Below are 17,016 nucleotides of genomic sequence, written 5' to 3' on the forward strand. Positions count from 1 at the left end.
TCACCTCCTTATCCCTGCTAGAAAAATTCCTATATATCATTGACAATACACCATGAGCTACTCTTGCAGCTCGTCTGCACTGCTCAGAGAACTTCATATCTGCCTGCACCACCACCCCCAGGTCCCTTTCATTCTCTACCACTGTCAGTGTAGTACCACAGAGTTGATACGTTGCTCTGGGGTTGCTGTTTCCCATATGTAGTACTTTACATTTGTCAATGTTAAACTTCATTTGCCACCTCGAAGCCCATCTGCTCAACCTTTCCAAATCCTGTTGCAGCAGCATAGTGTCAGTAGTGTCCTTGACAACCCTGCCAACCTTCGTATCGTCTGCAAACTTGGACATTAAGCCTGATATACCATCATCAATATCATTTATAAATACAGAAAACAATAAAGGCCCCAATACTGAACCCTGAGGGACTCCACTAATAACATTAGTCCACGATGAGCAGTGTCCATTGATTACCACTCTCTGTCTTCTCCCCCTCAACCACCCCTTTATCCATAGCAGCAACTTGCCTCCAATGCCACACTGCTCCAATTTGTGCAGCAGTCTTCCATGTGCAACAGTATCAAAAGCCTTTCTAAGATCCAAGTATATAATATCAAAGTTATTCCCTGCATCCAGTTCTTTTGTGACTGCATCATAGTATCCAATCAAATTGGTCAGGCAAGACTTCCCCTTAACAAAACCATGCTGTGTCCTAGCTATAACTGAAGTCTTGTCTAGATGATCCTGCAGTGCTTCTTTCACCAGTGCCTCCATTAATTAAACCTGCACACTCTGTTGTATTTGAGGCAAATATTTGATGCTGATTACGAACATATGAGTATAAAACTTGTAAACCATTGCAGAAACTATAGTTATGTACACATTTGCGTATAATATTTTTATACGCAATATTTTGTAATATTGCGTATTGCCTAGGTAATATTTTGTTAATGAATTGTGAAAAATTTTTACGTGATAGAAACAAATGGATTTCTGTTTAATAATCAGTAAACGTGCATAAATAACTGCCACATACTTTTACTGAAACCTCAATTAACATTGTAAACGTGTGTTATTAGTCACAACCCCTTGACATCTGCCCTCCATCCACCTACGCATCCACCTCCCTGTGGTCCCAACATATTCCAGTTTACACAGTCACCTTTCGTACAGGTCAAACTGAGTCAAACTCTTTACTAAAATCCGTATTAAGAATATAGATCACACTGTGTTCAAAACTGTATTGTGGTTCCTTCAGAGCTCCATTTCTATTAAAACGACCGTTGCTCAGTGGATGTAATCAACATCCTCTCTACACTGGTGGAAAAAGCCTAGGTTCGAATGCGTCCATGACGCGAGGAATTTTTATCACTTTTATGTCTGGGAAGATCGTGTTTTTAATCTAACAAATAAACAAATTATTTACAGAATACATGCAATTTTCAGACACAATATACTGACGCCTCATAGCCTTCACTGTTTTGGTTTTTAACCTGCTTACTCTCCCACTATTTAAATGACCCTGTATTGCACCCTTGATAATTTCCTCCATTATTTTCCCTACCACTGAAGCAGGCTAAACGGCCGGTAGTTACTATCTTCGCACATAGATCAGCCTTTATGTATTAGCGATATGTTGGCACTTCTTCATTCCGAAGTAATCCCTCATAATTAACCTTAATGGTTCAGAGCAATTCCTTTCCCCCCTCAAAATTATTGGGTATATTTTGCCAACTTCAAGTGCCTTACTCGACTTTAGACAAAATTTTCTCCCTGGATGTTTGATACCAATTCTTAAACAGAACTTTATTACGATGTTCTCAAGATCTAGGTAGAACATTCTGAGAATTTGGAAGGCATGCTTCTTCTTATCTGTTTCAACCTATTATACTCGTAGTTATAGGTTGTCATAGCCAGAAAAGATTCTCTTTCAAATGGCTTTCATTAATTTTTATTTTCAAGCTGATGTCTGATTTGCATTGAATTTTAATTATATTAAATACTAGCTCGTTACTATAAAAATATATTCTATTTTCATTAGTAGTAGTGGCATGTGATGGATGATGAATGGATGAGTGAAATGGGAATTTTTTTTTTTTTTTTTTGGCTAATGCTAAGGCTTTCTTTCTTGCATCATATGCCTTTGCTAATGCTACAAGAAAACAAGCTTATAAAGAAAAAACAAAAAAAAACCCTGCCACATTTGTCTTGTCTTTGAATTTTTTCAAAATGTCCACTACTATTTACTTTTTTTCTTGTTTTTTGCCTCCAATCAGAATTTCCTGCTTTCCTCAATTGCAATCACAGCGATTTACAATTTTGTTTAAAAATACAAATCTGTGATTCAGGAATATCATTAAAAAAAAAAAAAAAAACAAGCACTGAATTGGTAAACGTGTTGAACGCCATAACTCTTATGTTTATAATTTATTTTTTGTATAAAACGAAAGTTTGAATTATATTTTTAAAAATATTAATATTTAAAATTGTTAGAACACAGATTATAGTTTTTGAATTAAATTCGATGTTTTGCTCGATATAAGTACCATTTTATTTACCTATAAAATGCTTTTGTGATCCCAGTAGACACAAAAATTTTAATACAGTAATTTGTTTCATTTTCAGGGTCGAATAGAAATTTTTTTTTTTTTTTTTTTTGCACTCAGTGATTTAATTTTAGATTTACCCTTAGAAACTTTGATTTTGCTTTCAATTTCCGAACATCCGTTATTTATTTATTTTTTTCCAATCTAAAACGGACGTTGCTTTAGCTAAAGTCATTAAAATTTTGCAACAGTTTTCACCATTCTTTCACCATTAATATCTTCGAAATCGTCAGCGACATGCGCATGAATTTTAGCTGGCACTTCTCTTCGGCTGCCATCATGGATGGTAGATAACTACAGATGCAACGCCCTCAAGTGTTAGAACTGGTAAATTTTAGGTAAGAAGTGACATAGTTTGTATTCTTACTGAGAAGAAGCAAAATCTCGTCATTTGCGTAATGATTCTTATAGTTGTTACTTTTATACATATCCCAATACAATTCCATGATTCAATCAATTGACATAAAGGCACAGTTGGTTACCCCAGGTCGATTACGCTATTGTAGTGCTGTATCTATCCACCATGTCGGAATAAACTGCAGCGCCGCCGTGCCGGTTCAAAGAAATTTAGTATCACTGTGAGTATTATCTTCGTAAAAGCAAAGCATTAGCGTTTCATATTAACAGTATCTTGTGAAAAGCACGTAAACTGTGCAACTAAATTGACGGTATCTGCATTCACTATTTCGTTGTTTGAAGCGTCAGTACATTACTGCTACTGATCATGGCGGCTTGGTTAAGTTTCCAGCGAAAGTGGTAATCGAACATTAAACAGAAAATATGGCGTACATCGTATGTTGCAGTCGATGTTGTAGCTGATGTTGGACCAGATGGCGCTGATAATTAATGCAGATGGCGCTAAAATGGTGTGGACATTATATATTAAAAGTTTACGCGTTCCTATTTTGAAATTGGCCCATTAGATACAGGAGCATTGCTGATATTTATGCATTTTCTGCCCTAGGGCTTTGCATAGTGAGATCCCATCGAATTACAATGAAACAGTGTTTCAACAGATATCGCCAAGTCGTGTCTCAGCACACTCCAGTTTGTTAGCGGCGAGCAATTTTGGTTGTACAGACGAGTATATTGCTCAACTAATATGTTTGGGAACTGTAATTTGCAATTAATATGTGACTTTAAATTCGATTTTTGTTTAATTTTTAAAGTTATTACAATACTGTTATGTGAAGTATATCGCCCAGGTTTTTTGTAATCCACAAACTGTCATAATAAACTTATTAACACATGAATGAATGAATTTTACCAGTTGTGAAGCATTGCTTGTACAGATGCTGTTTTATATTACTTATGAATATTTATAAAAAAAAAAAAAACGCCCAATGTGGTGTACAATGAATTGGGGGAGGGGTGGGGTATACCTAATTTCTGAGGATGAAAGTAAAGGTTTTGAGGAAAGGCAATGATAAATTTTATGTTGCCCAAACACGATGACAAAATTGTTATTTTTCAATAATACTGCTAAACTTATTCAAGCACATTTTTTTTTTAAAATTCATTTATCCTTTTTAAAATTTTTCATAATTTACCTGATTTACTAATGTTTACACACTTATTTTTAATCCAGTAAAATCGGGATCAGGGCATCTAATAATATTTTTGGGCAAAAAGGCCCAAACTGTATGAAATTCAAACTATGACATTATTTAGAGCAATTGCATCATTCCTACATAGTTGAATTTTTTAGGTAGTACTGTAATAATAATGGAGCCATGTGATGCAAGAAAGCAAGGTATGAGCTTATGAAGCATCAGCCAAAAAAAAAAAAAAAAATTTCACACATCCATTCCCTCTAAAAGTTTGTCCAGTTCCTCGAATTTATTTAAGCTATCAACTTCCACAATGACAGATGGAATTTTGTTCTAGCAATTGACCAGCCACTGGCTAAAGGCAAATTTCTGCACATCTATTCTACAACTGTCTCTCCTCAATTTGAATTTATGTCCCCTTAGGTTTGTAATCTGAGCAAGTGGAAGAATCCCATCAGAATTCATTGTGCTCAACCCATTCAAGGCCTCGTACACCTCAATCAGATCACTTTGCAGGTGCCTAGTCTCCAGCTGCTGCAATTTGCAGAACTTAAGCCTTCCTTGGTAAGAGCCCTTCTCTGTACACACTCAAGCAACTCTACATCCTTCCTAAAATGAGGCCTCCATTGCCTTATACAAAGGGATAAGCATCTTTTCCCAATTACAAAATTTTGTATATTATTGACAATACCCCATGACCTGCTCTGGCAGCCTATGGGGCTCAAGTCTGGTGTTTATGAGCTTGGCACACCCAGGGTCCTGAGCTGGATATCATCATTCTTCTCTTTCTTGGTGATTCCCTTCTCTCTCTCTCTCTCTCTCTCTCAGTGTAATTCAGAATTTTTTTTTTTTTTTTTTTTTTTTTTATGGCTGGTGCAGCATAAGCCTCAGGCTTCCTTGCACCATATGGCTAATAATAATAATAATCTGGATTGCTCAGAAAAACTTCACATCTGACTGCACAATTACTCCCAGGTCTTTTCATTTTCTACCACCTTAAGTGTAGTACCACACAGTTAGTACATTTCTCTGGGGTTACTTCTACCCATATGCAGTACTTTGCATTTGTCAATGTTAAACTTCAGTTGCCACTTCTCAGCCCATCTTCCGAAATTTTCTAGATCCTGTTGCAGTAGCACACTGCCATTACTGCCATTAACAACCTTGCCAATCTTTGTATCATCTGCAAACTTCTACATTAAGCCTGATATACCTTCATCAGTATCATCGATAAATATACAAAACAACAGTGAGCCCAACACTGAACACTGGGGGACTCCACAATACCCCACGACTGAAGAACATTCATTGGTTACCACTCTCTGTCTTCTCCCACCCAACCACCCTTTTATCCATTGTAGCAACTTACCATTAATACCATACTGGTCCAATTTGTACAGTATTCCATGTGCAAGAGCGCCAGAAGCTTTCCTTGAAATCCAAGTACAGGAATACCTCTCACAGCGAGGTTAATGCATTGGGAAAAAACTACAGCACTGACTGAATCAGCACTAAACGAGGAACAGTTTCAATGGGAAAAATAATAAATACAAATAGTAATGAGGTAGACTAAGAACAATATTAATTGATAATCAATTGCAGTCACAGATTATAAACTGCACTATAGTGAATCCTGTACTGATTGAAGCTGCACTGTGCGAGGTATTGCTGTATATGATGTAAAAATTATTTTTTGCAACCAGTTCCTTTGTAACCACATCATAGTATCCAATCAGATTTGTCAGACAAGACTGTACCTTAATAAACCTGTGCTATGTCTGAATTAATACGGCAGTCTTGTCTAGATGATTCTGCAGTGCATCTTTAGCCAGTGACTCCATTATTTTCCCCGGAACAAATGTTAAACTAACTGGTTTGTAATTTCTTGTGTCATCCGTAGATCACCCCCCCCCCCCTTTGTGAATTGGGGATACAATTGCATATCTCCAGTCTGTGGGGACTACCCCTGAGTTCAAGGATGTTCTCATAATTATGGCTAAAGGTTTGCTTACTTCCCTCATTGCCTCCTTCAATATTGGATAGATCCAATTCACCCAGGTAAACCAAAGTTTGGACATTGGCATCATTATGTAACATCTCATATTGTGAAATCCTTCACAAGTAACAGTAGTTTTTTGTAATTAGGATATACTACTTATTTAAAGTATAAGGAGATAAACTTGTGAAGAATTTCAGAATATGTGATGTTACAATAATGATGCCAATGTACAAACTTTGGTTTGTCAAAAAAATTCAGCTATGTAGTAATGAAGCAAATACACTAATTAATGTCATGATCAGGACATCTTAATACTAGCTAGCTAGATGCTAGATGTTTTATCTACCTGCAAGTACAACAACAATCAATTTAATTGACTATTGTACATGCGGTTTGTTGTTAATTAAATTTAGTACTGTTTCATAACATTTTTCTTCATTTAAGTTGAAAACTGACACAAATTCATAAAATAAAACTTTATCGTACTTTGTTAATACCAATAAATGAATATAACTATAAAAAAGCAATATTTGCTCATATTAATTATTTATGAAGTGTTACAGAAAAGCAGAATTAATTTAGGCAGCAATGCATACAAGTAATTAAATTGTTCCAGTAAATTGATTACACACAAGTCTTTGATTTTTATTATAGATGTTACTGGTTCTGTTCTATATCTAATACAGTTGAAGCTCTATATAATGAGAAAATTGTCGTTATAATAATGAGGAAATGAGAAAATGGTCGTTATATCAGAAGGGCATTATATTGATTGTTCATAAAGTAGCATTAGGTTAATGAGAAATTGGCCGGGACCGTCCACATATGGCGTTATAACATGTGTGATATTAAAAAGAGGGTCACTATAAAGAGCTTTGACTGTATGTTACAGAAAACTTGTAATTTTTAGCAAAGAACTTGCTCTCATGGAATATTTCTGCCATAATTTGTAGAATTATGAAGATTTACAGTTGGGTTTCTTTCTTTTTTAGCCACATGATGTTAACATGGGTGTGTGTATGTATAAAGTAGTTACAGTTATAGAATACTTTTTACTTTTCCTTGATAATTTATCATTAAACAATCATTATGTTCCATAATTTTAGTAGATAACAGATTAAACTTTTAGTTTTTGTAAAGGTGGGCAATTCTTTTCTAATGTGATTCATAGTGACCATAATTTTTATGATTCTTCCCCTCCCTTCATTGTATTTTCTTACAATTTTTTTTTTTTTTTTGAGGGAAACTAAATTAAAAATATTGTCGGTAGGTACATCTTTTTTGGAGGAGTGACTCCATCAGCTTCAAAAGCTATCTAATCTGTCAGTTGATTATTATGTTTTCCAAATACAAAATTGACAATGAATTTTCAACCTATGTGGTAGCTACTGAAAATTTGATGGTTTATTTGACATGAATTGAGTAAATTGGCACTTATTTGTCAGAACCAGTTCTTCAACCAATACTGTTGCATCTAGTGTATAAAGCATTGTATAGTTATTTATACATTTATTATCAAATTTCAGATACTAGAGGAAAAGTTTTCATATAGAAGTCTTGTTTCTTCTTGCCTTTTTGCTACAGTGGATATATTTTCTTATTTCAATAAAATGATATGGAGTCATTGTTTGCAAAAAAAAAAAAAAAAAAATCCATGAAGAAACTGCCCCCACTCCCAGTTTAAACTTTTTATGACTTAAGCAGATGAAGAAATGAATTCAATTCTAATGAAATTTCTCAGTTATTATTCTGTATATTATGACATTTGTTTCATCAATAAAAAGGTGAATACACTCAAAACAGAAATGGAATAAAGCATTAAATCTGTTTTTGAGGAATCCTCTTGAAATAGGAAATGAGGAATCTTCCTGAAATGTTCTTTCCTCAGCTCTCTTGGTTTGTGTTACTTGATTTCTGAGAATTCATTGGTGCATGTACAAAAGTTTCTGAGTGCTCTGATTTGACAGCATCAGCTTATTCTTGCTTCTTGAAAGTAGCAACTATCATTGTGGTGTTTAGGCTCCATAAAAGGAATTATATCCAGATAGAATAGAATTATTTTTATTGGAGGCATTATCATTACTTGGGACATCTGAGTCATTTTCAGATAATTTCTTCAGTTCTGATAGATAATCTAGAGTTTGTTGTAGTGTAGGCTCACAAGTTAACCTTATTTTTTTTTTTACAAGTAACACATAATATGAAAAGGGAATTAATAAAATTTTACTACAACATATATGTTACACACCGAAGAACATATTTACAGGTCTGAACTGTTTACTTTCATTAAACACAAAGGTGTGGAAACTGTATAATGCACACAGAGCATATAGTCTAACAAAAAATTTTGAAAGGGACATTTCAGGTGAACATGTTACAGACAAATTGACTGCAGCCATACTTACAGATATAAAACTTTTTTTTTTTTTTTTTTTAATAAAAAAATTAAAAATATATTTGTAGAGGGTTACATTTTAGAAAAAGTGATAAATCCTGGGAAATTATAATATGTATTAAAAAAGTTACAATAACTTAAATGTTCAGCAGTCAAATTGAATGTTGCTCTACTTCTAGTCTGAAGAATAAGAATTCTATAACAACATTATTTAGTTATAATCATAGTAATTTAAGGATAGGATTCTTTTCTGATATTATTTAATGCATCAGGTTTTGTATGTGGTGAAATTTCCATAAAAATAAAATATATCTCATATATAAAAAAAATTTTCAATCTTACTTTAGTATACTTCAAGTGAATTATTATTATTATCATCATTAGCCATATGGTGCAAGGAAGCCTGAGGCTTATGCTCCACCAGCCAAAAAAAAAATTTTTTTCTGAATTATCCCTAGAGAGAGAGAGAGAGAGAGAGAGAGAGAGAGTAGAAGGGAATCACCAAGAAAAAGAAGAATGATGATATCTAGCATTCAAATGATAGCTCAGTAGCAGTAAACTCAATTAAGTTCAGTGACTCTGGACAGAGCCCCAGGCAAAATATACTGTGGGTAGATTTTTTTCCCACTCCAGACCTACACCGATGTTGTAGTAGTAGTAGTAGTAGTAGTGGCACATGATGCAAGAAAGCAAGTGTAGGAGCTTATGCAGCATCAGCCAAAAAAAAAAAAAAAAAAAAATCACACCATTCCCTCCAAATGCCTGTCCAGTTCCTCCTTAAATTTATTTAACCTATCAACTTCTACAACGACAGATGGAAGTTTGTTCCAGCAATTAACCACCCGCTGGCTAAAGGCAAATTTCCGCACATCTATTCTACATCTGTCCTTTCTTAATTTGAACTTATGTCCCCGTAGGTTCGTATTCTGAACAAGTGGAAGGATCCCATCAGAATTCAGCGTGCTCAACCCATTCAAGGCCTTATAGACCTCAATCAGATCACCGCGCAGGTGCCTAGTCTCCAGCCACTGCAATTTGCAGAACTTAAGCCTCTCTTGGTAAGAGGATCCCTTCATTCCCCTCACCAATCGTGTTGCTCTTCTCTGTACACGCTCAAGCAAATCTACATCCTTCCTAAAATGAGGCCTCCAGACCTGTACGCAGTACTCAAGGCGTGGCCTGACCATTGCCTTATACAGAGGGACAATCACCTCCTTTTCCCTGCTAGCAAAATTCCTATATATCATTGACAAAACCCCATGACCCGCCCTAGCAGCCTGTCTGCACTGCTCAGAAAACTTCATATCTGACTGCACAATTACTCCCAGGTCTTTTTCATTTTCTACCACCTTAAGTGTAGTACCACACAGTTGGTACGTTTCTCTGGGATTACTTCTACCCATATGCAGTACTTTGCATTTGTCAAGGTTGAACTTCAGTTGCCACTTCTTAGCCCATCTGCCCAAATTATCTAGATCCTGTTGCAGTAGCACACTGCCATTACTGTCATTAACAACCCTGCCAACCTTTGTGTCATCTGCAAACTTCGACATTAAGCCTGATATACCTTCATCAATATCATTGATAAATACACAAAACAACAGTGGACCCAACACCGAACCCTGTGGGACTCCACTAATAACATTAGTCCACGAAGAGCAGCACCCATTGATTACCACCCTCTGTCTTCTCCCACTTAACCATCCTTTTATCCATTGTAGCAACTTACCCTTAATACCATTCTGCTCCAATTTGTACAGTAGTCTTCCATGCGCAACAGTGTCAAAAGCTTTCCTGAAATCCAAGTATATGATATCAAAATTATTTTTTGCATCCAGTTCCTTTGTGACCACATCATAATAAGCAATCAAATTTGTCAGACAATGTAACTGTGAACGGCTTTCAGTAAATTTCATATGTGGAAAAGGGCAGAGTTTTGAGTGCTGTCAAAATGGAAGGAATTTTTTTGGGCTGTTTTTTAATACTGAACAGGCCTCTGGTTCCTGGTTCCATAAATAAACAATGAAGAATACAGTTCAACCAGAAAACGGGAACTAAGTTTAACAGGGCTAAAAATAATAAATGAGATAAGTAATTAAATAGAAGCTTCCGAGATCAAGTATCTCTTCATCACCTATGAAAATACATACATAAAACATTACAAATGGAATGTGCCGAGCATGGTCATACGAGGATATGTACGTAATACTAAAACATTTACTGGGCCGGACTAGGTGATTGTTGTTATAAATGCAGGGTGCACTCATAAGCCAAGTGCCAGCATTTGTCACATTGCAACACTACAGCCTCCATGATTGGGTGTAGCCGCATGCCTCTATTGCGATTTAAAGCGCTATGGTAACCAGATATGTGCAGTGACTCAAGCCACAATTGTTGATGATAGCGGTGTGATTGGTCAGCGACATCAGTATTATGTCTGGGATTGAGGTCATGTCGCATTGATCAATAGTTCTCTGCAACTGCAGGGCACCGTTGTTTTTTAACTCAGTAGTGAAGTTCTCAGGGAAAGGGGGAGTCAGTTGGATGTCCTTCCCTTCCCCCACTCCAACTTGGGGTTTTCATCCAGTAAACAGGAAAATCAACCATAGAATGTAGTCAATTTACAATTTAGTTTACTCAGTTTACTTTACAGCCTTATTTGCTTTAGTGTAAAAACAACATAACAGTAGCTGAAATACTTCCTATCATGCAAGTTGTTTGTGACTGCTTCCCATAGTGACAGGGTTTGCTTGTAGAGGCAAGGAAGATAAAATTGCAGAGGTTTTATGCTTTTTGAATTGGTACAAGCACAGTTTGATTTTCTTTTTGCTTTTTTATTAGAGAAGATTGTATGTGTGCTTCTCACTTTATTTGAAAGAACTGTTTTAGTAAGAGTTAAGTAAGAAGAGTGGGGTAATGAGAAAATACAGTTTTTTAATTATTTATAAATATTAACTATTATAACTGTGACCATACAATTTATACTTAAGGTAGTCTCTATTAATGACTAGGAAAAAAAAAAAAAATCGGAAATATTCACACACGGCAACATAATAAGTTTCTGGTGGGTGGTATATGATAATTAGCTTTCCAGCAACTCAGATTATGAAATTAAAGAAGGAAAAGTTATTCCATTAAGATTATAATATTTTAAAATTGCAGATAAAAGTGTTGTAGTGACCAGAACAAAAATTTATTTTCAATGAGAAATATCCATAACTGCTCATGCCGTAAGTAGGAACACCAAGTGGGGGTGTAAAGCATTCATGCAGCAGGTTCTGGTGGCATTAGAAAACCAGAATAAAAAAATGAATCATATATTTATAGTGATATGTGTTGGTGCATTTTAAAAAACAGTTTCATAAGATTCACAGTTCGTAAGTGTGTATGTGACAGTACAAAGGGACAATATCTGTAGTCTGTTGTTCCCTAATTTAGTTTATTGCAGCAGTACACTTCAGTACATTTTTTAAAGGCACACATCTTTGCAACTACCACAAACATTATTATACCAGTAAATATTTTTAAAATTTCACAGTTTACAACAAAATTGCTTTCAGACTTTCTGAGAACACAAATTTTCATTAAATTAGACAACCAATCAGTATTCAGAATTTCAGCCAATCACATAATTTTCTTCCCTTCCAAAATTTAGCATTTCTTTACACATTTTCATTTTAACTCTTCAGTGGTCATGTGACTTTTTTAGTTATGTAGATGACTATTGTCTTCCAGTTTAAAATTCATTTTTAATCTTTGTGGATTTTTTTGTCCCTTTTTAATTTCCCAATAGGTGTTCTTATTGATTCAGAGGCATCATAAACTGGTTTTAAGTTTCTGGAAGAAAAGGATAGCCATAAATAATCATCTAATGTTCAACTTTGGTCGAATATTTTTATTGAGCATCAATGATGAATATTCTGTGAATGATGATACGAGGTGTGAAAATAGGATAAATGCTATAAAAGTATTGAGATATAATTTGGATGTAATCTGTGATGCATTATATATTCTAGTTAATGTTACATCTAGAGATAGTGAAATAAGAAATTTAGCTAAGCCTTTATTACTAAAAATAAAATCATACAAGTTTATATGTTCCATAGCAATCTGGTATGATATTTTAAGTAAATTAATGCAAAAATCTGATATATTCATACCAACAATAATAGAAATGTTAAAGCAAGTTAATAATTATTTAAAAGAATATAGGACAGATGACAGTTTTAAATAACATTTATTCATTATTAACAATGAGTAGAGAAACAAAAATGAAATATTGTATGGATTTACAAATTAAATTATCAGATATTAAACAAAAATAATCTGATATAAATGCTTTTGATTTGTGCAACAAAATTGAAATTCTTTGACTTATATCAAGCTTAATATGAATGTAGTAACTGTTTTAGAGTATATACTGTATTTTCAAAATAACCTTATAAATATATTTAAACATTTCAATAGCTTTTAAGAATATTTTTGACTGTGCCTGTGACAGTGGCATCTGGAGAAAGATCTTTTCTAAGCTTAAGGTCATAAAATTATTTATGATCAAATATGAAACAGGAAAGAATTTCGAATTTAAATATTACTAGTATTGAAAATAAAATTGCTGTAGACTTAGACATTTCAGATGTTGTAAACGAGGTTGCAATAAAAAAAAGCCTAGGAAAGTTAATTTTACCCGAAACTACATATTATTAACAGTATTATGTTATTTTTTGTACCTTCATTGTTAGTTTAAAGAAATAGTTATTTTTATTTAATATGAAATTTAGTTATTTCAGAATGTTAATTTTTCTCTTATGCAATTAAATTATATTATATAGCTTTTATGTAATATTTGTATGAGAGATTTATCTTGTTCAAAAATTGTTAATTTGATGAAAATAAAATTAACTTTTTAAAATGTATTTATCTATTTCTTAGACTTCTTAATATGAAATTTTACACACACATATATATGTGTATATATATATATATATATATGTATATATATGGGAAGCAGCAAATTAGTGCTGGTACCCGGGTGGAAACTAACCTTGGCAAACCTCAGGCTGTAAGCATTTTAAGATCGAGCAGATTTTTCACTCCCACACCTACACTTTTGTTACAGAATTTTACACAGTCATCACTGATGTTTTTAATCTATAATAATTTTACTAAGAAGTGTCATTCAGAATCTATTCACAAATATGGTTTAGTGAAAATCTGTGCAACCTATGAACATTTTTTAACAACTCTTTGCACTAAATATTTATAAATTTTGATATAAATGATAACCCTTCAAGATACACACAGAAAATTATAATTATGACATTACAATGGGGCCAGAGAGAATGTGATGTTGCAGAAGATAATTTAAAAAATTTTCATTTGTTGCTGTAGTTCAGTTGATTATCGTGACTGATTCTTCAAATGGGTCTCAGCGGTTGTGAAACTAATGACTCATACTGACTGAAATAAATACCCCAATTTGTGTAAATGACAAGGACTTAAATAAAATTAAATTAAATTAAACACAAGATAATACTATATATTTAATATAAAAATAAAATACGCTGAAGACTATGGAGTTAAAAGTGATAAAAAAAGTAGCAATAAATAGATAAAATTAAAAAGAATTGAATTTATTATATTTATTAATAAATTTATTGGTTTAAAACTACTTTCTAATTTTTTGTGTGAGATATTTAGAGATGGTATCAGAACTTGACCATGCAGTAAAAATATCTGTTATTGCACAGTGCTTGCTGGATTACCCAAAAGGCACAGTGGGTACATACTTAAGGCCTCTCCCTCAGGGGGGTGAGCCCCTATTATTGAAGCAAGAATAAATAAAAATAGCTGTTTTACTTATTTTAAGAAATGAGGTCTCCATGCATGTGTGGAGGGTAATTCCTATGCTCCTTCAGTAACATGCACCAACAGTCATGATCCTGCTGGTATTATTTAAGGATATACCGTGACTGTAAAGTTGTACTGTCGATGAAGGAGGCAGTTGCCTTTGAAAGCGTTAGTGTTGTTTTTACTGCTTTTAACTCTAATATTCATATATTTTAATTTTATCTATTTATTATTATTTTTTTATCACTTTTAACTCCATAGGCTTCAGTGTATTTTATTTTTATATTAAATGTACAGTGTTATCTTGTGTTTAATTTAATTTTATTAAGGTGCTTGTCATATATAGAGGTTGGTGTATTCATTGCAGTTAGTATGAGTCGGTTGATTATTTTTGCAATGCAGTCAATTTTTCATTGTTTTGCCACTGGTGTAGGCAGGGTTGCTGCAAGTGGGTAGGCAAGGTAAGTGCCACATATGGGCGGCAGTTCAGGAGGGCAGCAAAAAAAAATTTTGACATATACAAGTTGGACCTCTGTTTAACGAACTTCTTTATAGAGAAATTTTCTATTTAGTGATCTTTTTTAAAATTCCCCTGGTAATTATATTTATAATAGTTTCAGTAGAATGAAGAAAATTTCCATATAACGAACGGATTACGAGAGCCTACTGGGAACGCATTGTTCGCACCTCTCGCCTTCAGGCAATTGAGTCAATTAGTGCTGCTGCTAAGCATGAATAAAGAGCCAAAGGGATTGCCATTCTGCAACTTAGTGTTACTCTTAAAACCCAACCAAAAGCCTGTCCCACATACCCAGAAATCGTGCTGGTCATCTGATTGGTTTTATACAATTTTATATCGATAAAGTTGATTTTATACAATGATTGGTTTTATACAATCAGACACTCAACTCGACTTCCATCATTTACCAGTATTCAACATGACAGGCAAATAATTCATTTGAAATAAATACAGTACATGAAATTGCAGACACGTTAAGCTGCTTATCTAGATATGTGTTTTATATTTATATTTTCTGTTATAAAATCTTTTTCTTCAAGTTCTCTGTCCTCAAGCAGGTTCAGGGCTCCATTGGCACCATGTTTCTCTATCTTGTTCTATACTTTTAATGCCTGCATAATTTCCTCTTATCATCCAATCCATCATTCCAATTCTCCTTCTCCCAATAGTTCTCTTTCCACACATCTACTCCTCAATTCCTTTCCTGTACATGCTTTCTCTTCTCAATACATGTCCTATAAAGCTATTTTGTCTCTTTCTTAATTCTTTACTAACGTTCTCTTCTACTTTCCTCAAAATCTCATTACTCACTCTATCCACCCATTTCACCCTTTCCATTCTCCTCCACACCCACATCTCTAAAGCTTCTATGCATCTAATCTCCTCTTCCCCAGTGTCCATGTTTCGGAGCCATATAATACAACAGTCCATATTAATGTTTTCACCATTTGCTTTCTTAATTCCTTCTTGAAATTTCTTCTAAACAGTTCTTTTCTATTACTAAATGTCTCATTGCCCATTGCAATTCTTGTTTTTATTTCTTTCAGGCTTTTTCCATTTTCTATCATTATTCTTCCTAAGTACCTGTATCTGTCGACCTGTTCCAATATTATTCCATCTAGTGTTACATTGATTCTTCTTCGTGGCTTCTTTGAAATTAATATTACCTTGGTTTTACTGCTCTTAATCTTCATATTTTACCCCTTTATTGTGCTGTTCAAGACGTCGGTGTAATTCTTCATTATTAGCAATCAATATTTAGTCATATGCAAATCTTATTGTCTTTATCTTCTTCTTCCCTCCTGCTTTTACACCTCCTTTCAGCTCTTCTTTGAATTCTTTTATCAGTGCTTCTGCATATAAATCAAATAGTATGGAGGACATGGAACATCCTTGTCTTACACCCCTACCAATGGGAAGTCACGGAATATTTTCAAGAAAACAGAACAGAAGAAGCATTCCAAAAAATTCTTGATTCGGCTAATAATATGGCTACTGTCGTTGGCATTGCCACTTAGTTTCCAGAAGTAAGCATTGCAAGCAATATAGATTGAAAAGACGTCATTTCGATTATGAAAGTAGAGAGGAAGCTATTCAGGATCTGCAACAAAATTTCGAAATTATTTTTTTCTTTCAAATTATGGACACAAAAATTTTCTCGTTAACTGAAGGATTTAGATATACGAAAGAACTTGTAGAAATATTTTATAATATTTCTGAATTAAAAAAATGGTCATATAACGATTTCTTAAATCTTTGCAAAGATTTACATATTAAATTAAGTGACATTAATCATAATGAGTCTGATATTGATGGTTTAGCATTACTGAAAAACTTAAAAGAGTACTTCAAATTTATATTAAAGATAATATTACCCCATCTGATGTGTTACAATATGTTTTTAAAAACAATTTTAAAGATACTTTTCCAAATGTAGCAGGTGCATTAAAAATTTATGCAAATGCAGGGAACAAAAGGGTGCTCTTACCAAGAAAGGCTTAAGTTCTGCAAATTTCAGCGTCTGGAGACTAGGTGCCTGCGAGGTGATCTAATTAAGGTATTGAATGGGTTGAGCAGGCTCAATGCCAATGGGATTCTTCCT

General features: G+C 33.9%; 1 protein-coding gene across 2 annotated transcripts in view; it reads left to right on the top strand.

Annotated features, from left to right (window-relative positions):
- The first annotated feature begins 2,859 nt into the window (after positions 1-2,859).
- The window catches only part of LOC150089880 (uncharacterized), a 134,183-nt gene continuing 120,026 nt past the window's right edge, over positions 2,860-17,016 (top strand). The window contains exon 1 of one of the 2 annotated variants that reach the window (XM_090368881.1): positions 2,860-2,939. The gene's annotated coding sequence lies outside the window, so the exon portion shown is untranslated. Of the gene's footprint in view, positions 2,940-3,106; positions 3,180-17,016 lie in introns of those variants that run through there. The other variant, XM_090368883.1, reaches the window with a different exon arrangement.

This window comes from Mastigoproctus giganteus, chromosome 2, assembly GCF_048544385.1.
Source record: "Mastigoproctus giganteus isolate SK-2022 chromosome 2, ASM4854438v1, whole genome shotgun sequence".
Taxonomy (NCBI): Eukaryota; Metazoa; Arthropoda; class Arachnida; order Uropygi; family Thelyphonidae; genus Mastigoproctus; species Mastigoproctus giganteus.